The 5862-nt window shown below is 43.4% G+C and overlaps 1 long non-coding RNA gene across 2 annotated transcripts; it reads left to right on the top strand.

The window, feature by feature from the left end:
* Positions 1-714: 714 nt before the first annotated feature.
* LOC108578239 lies at positions 715-4795 on the top strand. Of its 2 annotated transcripts, XR_001891457.1 has the most exons (5): positions 715-787; positions 883-923; positions 1002-1211; positions 1275-1350; positions 4742-4795. It is a non-coding gene; the product is annotated as an uncharacterized LOC108578239 (long non-coding RNA). The 2 variants fall into 2 exon arrangements; XR_001891456.1 differs by lacking the exons at positions 1275-1350; positions 4742-4795 and having other exon boundaries at positions 1002-1268.
* Positions 4796-5862: the final 1067 nt, after the last annotated feature.

The raw sequence follows: 5862 nt of genomic DNA, 5'->3' as shown, positions 1-5862 counted from the left end.
ATAGAAGTTAGAGGCTGATCCATTATTAACAAGGATATCTATGGTAAGGTAAAATAAAATTTACTGAGGTCAAATTTAGGCTTGCGATTGTTTAAAATTGTCTAACTGGTCACTGAATTGAATAAAATGAATAAACTAGTACAAAATAAATTAATATCTAAACTTAAAGGATGTTTAAAAAAAGGTCAAGAGTCAAGATGTAATAAAATGGTAAAATAAATTAACGTTTTAAAATTTTTCAAAAAATATTTATCGCTATCTGGTCAAAAGACAAAGTGAAGTAAAACAATAAACTGAATTAAAGTTTAAAATTAAAAGATATTTACATCTATCTGGTCAAGAGTTAAAGTAAAATAAAAATAAGTTAAATCTAAGCCTAAACAATAAACAGTATAACAACACGTATAGAAACATAGAAACCCTACGGATCTCCCGGTTGCGTTTTGAACATCATGAAAAATCGTGAAAAATCATCTAACCAGTGCTTCCAACGTAGCACCGGTCAAATAAAGTACGTAAAAAGAATATAATTTATCAACTGAAACAATTTAAAATACATTCACAAACCGCAGAATCCCCCCCGAGACCACAAACACCGGAAACGATGGGCCGACAAAATGGCCGGCAGCAATTTTCGGCTGTCGCCACACATTACAACGAGCCCTGAGTGATTTCCGCCGACGTTGCGTGTGAAAACACGCCGTAATTCGGCCATCTTGAAATCCATCATGCGCGCCGTCGCTGAATCTAGTCTCTTCTGTCAGCGATTTTGATAACACGGAACTAAGTTGTGGATAATTAATTACTAATAAATAATTAACAATCAATCATCCACACGCATTGACTACTATATTAATTCCTTTATCTTTTCTTTTTTAACAGTCGCCGCAGGACGCCGAATAGCCTCCCCGGATCATCGCCCGGTGAGTCGTTCTTACGTCGTGCGACACCATAACCTCACGTGTCAATTTTTACATTATTCATTATTTTTCCCGTTTCAGAACTCCGTTTCCGGCAGTTCCTGCTTTCTGTCGCCTCTGGGGTTGTGTTTGTTACAACTTTCAACGTCCCCCAGGGCGCCTCCAACACGGGCTAGCCACCCACACTGTGACGGCTGTCGCATTGTTCGCGCGTATTTCCTTGGCCTGTTGCTTTTTAAGGCAATCTAGGCTTTACCAACGTGATATTCACGAGAGAAGCTCGTCGACCAGGTAAGGTTTAGTCCTCTCGCTACACCCTGTTTACCCACCCCTCATGCTATTCCTATTTTTCAGGACAGTTCAGATTGCTGAACACACCAGGGTGAAACCACGCGCGGTCAACCTCAATTTTTTACAAGTATTACCCTGGGTGAGTCCTCATTATGGTTTCTCACCCAGGATTCATTTACTTTTTTCATTGCGCATTGGCTGTACGCAGACTGAAATAGTCTGCGTACAGTTTACGCAGCCAATTTTCTTTTATGTACACTCCTGGGTGGACCCTCCTTATGGCTTCCCATCCGGAGTATACTCTTTTTTCTTGTACTACAATCCTGTTGCTTTTTTCTTTTCCTGGTGACTGTACGTAATGTCGCGAAGAAATACTACCGCCTAGCCAACGTCATATGTGTATATTCGCTTCGTTTAACAGTAACACGTCAACCATGTGAGATATTGAGGAACCAAGCACACCTTTAAATTCGGGATCGAAAAATTTTAAGATTTCCTTGGTTACATTTAGCTGAAGGAATTATATTTAAAGTCGAAATATTTAATAATCTGTATGTTCCCCCACATCGTAGCCCGAAGATTACACTCCGATGTCCAGAATGCATAGCAGAAATGTACTCCATTTAGAGTACGAGTACCGTACCCGTACGTAACGTGACAATCGCGAAGAGATAATATCTCTAGCGTGACGTTATACGTTTATTTTCGATTCGTTTAACTGTATCACGTGAAGCGTTTGAGCTATAGAAAAAACAAACCACACCTTTGTATTCGGTACCAAAAAAAGGCAAGGTTTCGTTGATCACATTTAGTTTTAGGAATTATTTTTATCGTTGTTACGGGTTTACGCGGTCTTGTCCTCACATGGAGCGTAAAACTTGTTTGGGTTTGTGGATCGGTCTAAACGTTCCCCGATTGAGGGTGATACGTCGTTGACAACGAATCCGGCAGGATTGGAACCGTCGGCGTACGTGGTATATACGCCGTTCTCCAAAGGATGGAAGAGGTTGGCGGTTCAACGTGTGCAGTTAACACGTCGTAGGTAAGGGTTGTGGTGGACCGGTCAGAACATTCAACGCATGTGGTTCTACGTCGCTCTCCAACAAGTCCGATAGGATCGGAACCGTCGGCGTACGTGGTATATACGCCGTTCTCCAAAGGATGGAAAAGGTTGGAGGTTCAACGTATACGTTGACGGTGCGGGGTGGTGGACCGGTCCGAACGTTCAACGTATGTGGTTCTACGTCGTTCTCTGACAAGTCCGATAGGATTGGAACCGTCGGCGTACGTGGTATATACGCCGTTCTCCAAAGGATGGACAAGGTTTGGTAATTGTGAGGACAGTACGTACCGTAATGTCGGATATACCTCGAGCGGTTAAGGTATATCCTTGGTGAGTCTAGCAATTCCGTTACTAATGTTACGATGAGATGGTTGAGTGAGTATCGGCTAAGCAATTCTACAACAACTATATTCTAATAATATTCAATTATGGGTACAATAAGATTACAATGTTTAAATATGAATTAGGATGGTTGATTCTTGGTGGCGCAAGAATCTTCCTTCTCGACTTTACACGGTGAGAACGCGGGGACGTCGTAGACAAGTATGTCTAGTTGACACTTACGAATTTAGTATTATACTTGGTTGCTCGAAAGGGAATTGAGCCCGATCTTGCTCGTGTCGAACGATGACTATACAAATACTGTGCTACTTTAATGTTCAGGGTAACTCTGAACTGTGACTGTCCCCGAGCCCCGAAAATCATGCCCTTATATACTCCAAAATTTGTATTTTTTGGGTGGTGGAGGCCCTAATTTTCCCATGAGACCGAAGCGCGTTCGTTTACTTTATCTCAAGGGGTGAGCTCTAGGCGGATGTCTCGGCGCCGCCGTGTCGGCTAGTCTGCGTACGTAACAGAGGTCAAATTTAGGATTGCGATTGTTTAAAATTATCTTACTGGTCACTGAATTGAATAAAATGAATAAGCTAGTACAAAATAAATTAATATCTAAACTTAAAGGATGTTTAAAAAAAGGTCAAGAGTCAAGATGTAATAAAATAGTAAAATAAATTAACGTTTTAAAATTAAAAAAAAAAAATTTATCGCTATCTGGTAAAAAGACAAAGTGAAGTAAAATAATAAACTGAATTAAAGTTTAAAATTAAAAGATATTTACATCTATCTGGTAAAGAGTTAAAGTAAAATAAAAATAAGTTAAATCTAAGCCTAAACAATAAACAGTATAACAACACGTATGGAAACATATACATAGAAACCCTATGGATCTCCCAGTTGCGTTTTTGAACGTAAAAAATCATGAAAAATCGTGAAAAATCATCTAACCAGTGCTTCCAACGTAGCATCGGTCAAATAAAGTACGTAAAAAAAATATAATTTATCAACTGAAAGAATTTAAAATACACTCATAAACCGCAGAATCCTCCTCGAGACCACCAACACCGGAAACGATGGGCCGACAAAATGGCCGGCAGCAATTTTCGGCTGTCGCCACACATTACAACGAGCCCTGAGTGATTTCCGCTGACGTTGCGTGTGTAAACACGCCGTAATTCGGCCATCTTGAAATCCCCAGACGCCCGCGCATGCGCGCCGTCGCTGTTCCTAGTCTCTTCTGCCAGCGATTTTAGTAGCACGGAACTAAGTTGTGAATAATTAATTAATAATAAATAATTAACAATCAATCATCCACACGCATTGACTACTGTATTAATTCCTTTTTCTTTTCTTTTTTAACAGTCGCCGCAGGACGCCGAAAAGCCTCCCCGGATCATCGCCCGGTGAGTCGTTCTTACGTCGTGCGACAACATAACCTCACGTGTCAATTTTTACATTATTCATTATTTTTACCGTTTCCGGCAGTTCCTGCTTTCTGTCGCCTTTGGAGTTGTGTTTGTTACAACTTTCAACGTCCCCCAGGGCGCCTCCAGCACGGGCCAGCCACCCACACTGTGACGGCTGTCGCATTGTTCGCGCGTATTTCCTTGGCCTGTTGCTTTTTAAGGCAATCTAGGCTTTACCAACGTGATATTCACGAGAGAAGCTCGTCGACCAGGTAAGGTTTAGTCCTCTCGCTACACCCTATTTACCTACCCCTCATGCTATTTCTATTTTTCAGGACAGTTCAGATTGCTGAACACACCAGGGTGAAACCACGCGCGGTCAACCTTCATTTTTTACAGGTATTACCCTGGGTGAATCCTCATTATGGTTTCTCACCCAGGATTCATTTACTTTTTTCACTGCGCAGTGGCTGTACGCAGACTGAAATAGTCTGCGTACAGTTTACACAGCCAATTTTCTTTTATGTACACTTCTGGGTGGGCCGTCCTTATGGCTTCCCACCCGGAGTATACTCTTTTTTCTTGTACTACAATCCTGTTTCTTTTTTCTTTTCCTGGTGACTGTGCAAGACCACATCACGGTACTCTCACAGCACCCTTCTTTCCTCGGCTGTCACTCAGCCACACCATTAATAAATAAATAAATAATTTAAAACCTTTCGCAGGTGTAATGTTGAGCCCTCCCTGAGGCTTTTAGGCACCCCCTGGCCGCTATTTAACGAAAACTCAAGGATACCTATACATCAGATAAGGCCTCGTCCAATCACTACCATTAAATACTCGTATTCATCAGCCTAAAATTTATTTTTTAGGACTCGATCGGGTTGTGAGCCGCTCCAGGGACAACTCCACCCCCGCATCGTTACTCTGGTATTTCCACTCTGCTCGGGCGATCGTTCCCGAGCAGGGCTTCGTCAATATTTTTAAAACTTAAACTTTATAGCTAAAAAGGCAACTCCGACGTTCCATTAATTTCTTCTTTTCTTTTTTGTAGGTTTAGAGAGGGATTTCGCCCTTCCCTCTCTCTCTACTCTCCTCTCCGTATCTTCTCTTGCCCGCTGTATCTTGCAGAGGTATGATGTCACCTCTGCCCAGTTTGCTTTATTTTCAGTCATTACCCTAACGATTTTTCGGGCGTGAAATTCCCCTCGTATAGGCTGTCCATTTTGATTCTATCGGCCGCGCTCGCATCACATTTAAAAATGGCGTGCTCGGCATCGTCATTTCCCTGTCCGCACGCGAGGTAGCGGTCAGTAGTCCTCTTCTTTCTACGACAGAGGTATGACCCGAAACTCCCATGCCCAGTCAACGCCTGGGTTACATGGAAGGTAAGGGCCATACCCCTGTCTCGCTTCGTCCATGTTTCGATGTTTGGGATAAGCCGCCTCGTCCACGCAGCGTTGTTTCCTAACGCCCCTGCCATTCCTCTTGGACGAGGACGGCCTCCCTGTCCATGCTTTTTTGGTCGCTCTTTTTCATGTACCGCGAGTCGCGGAGCCGGACGCGCAAATCCATCGGCTCGACACCCGCGAGCACCCCGACGGCGTCCGCCGACACCGTACGATACACCCTGACGACGCGTATCAGGGCAGTCCTCTGTGCGGACACCAGAGCTGCCCGGTGGTTGCCTCCCTTTGTACTTTTTGCCGCCCATACTGGGACGGCGTACATAATTACACTTTCCCAGACGTGATAGTAGAACCCCCCCCCCCCCCCCCGATGTTCCTGAGTGCCGAGCTCAACGCGTTTCCGTACCCTGTGGCTTTTTCCACCACGGTTCTCAGGT

This window comes from Habropoda laboriosa, unplaced genomic scaffold, assembly GCF_001263275.1.
Source record: "Habropoda laboriosa isolate 0110345459 unplaced genomic scaffold, ASM126327v1 scaffold3456, whole genome shotgun sequence".
NCBI classification, from domain to species: Eukaryota; Metazoa; Arthropoda; class Insecta; order Hymenoptera; family Apidae; genus Habropoda; species Habropoda laboriosa.
The sequence above is the reverse complement of the archived record's forward strand: the minus strand, read 5'-3'. Positions and strand labels throughout refer to the sequence as shown.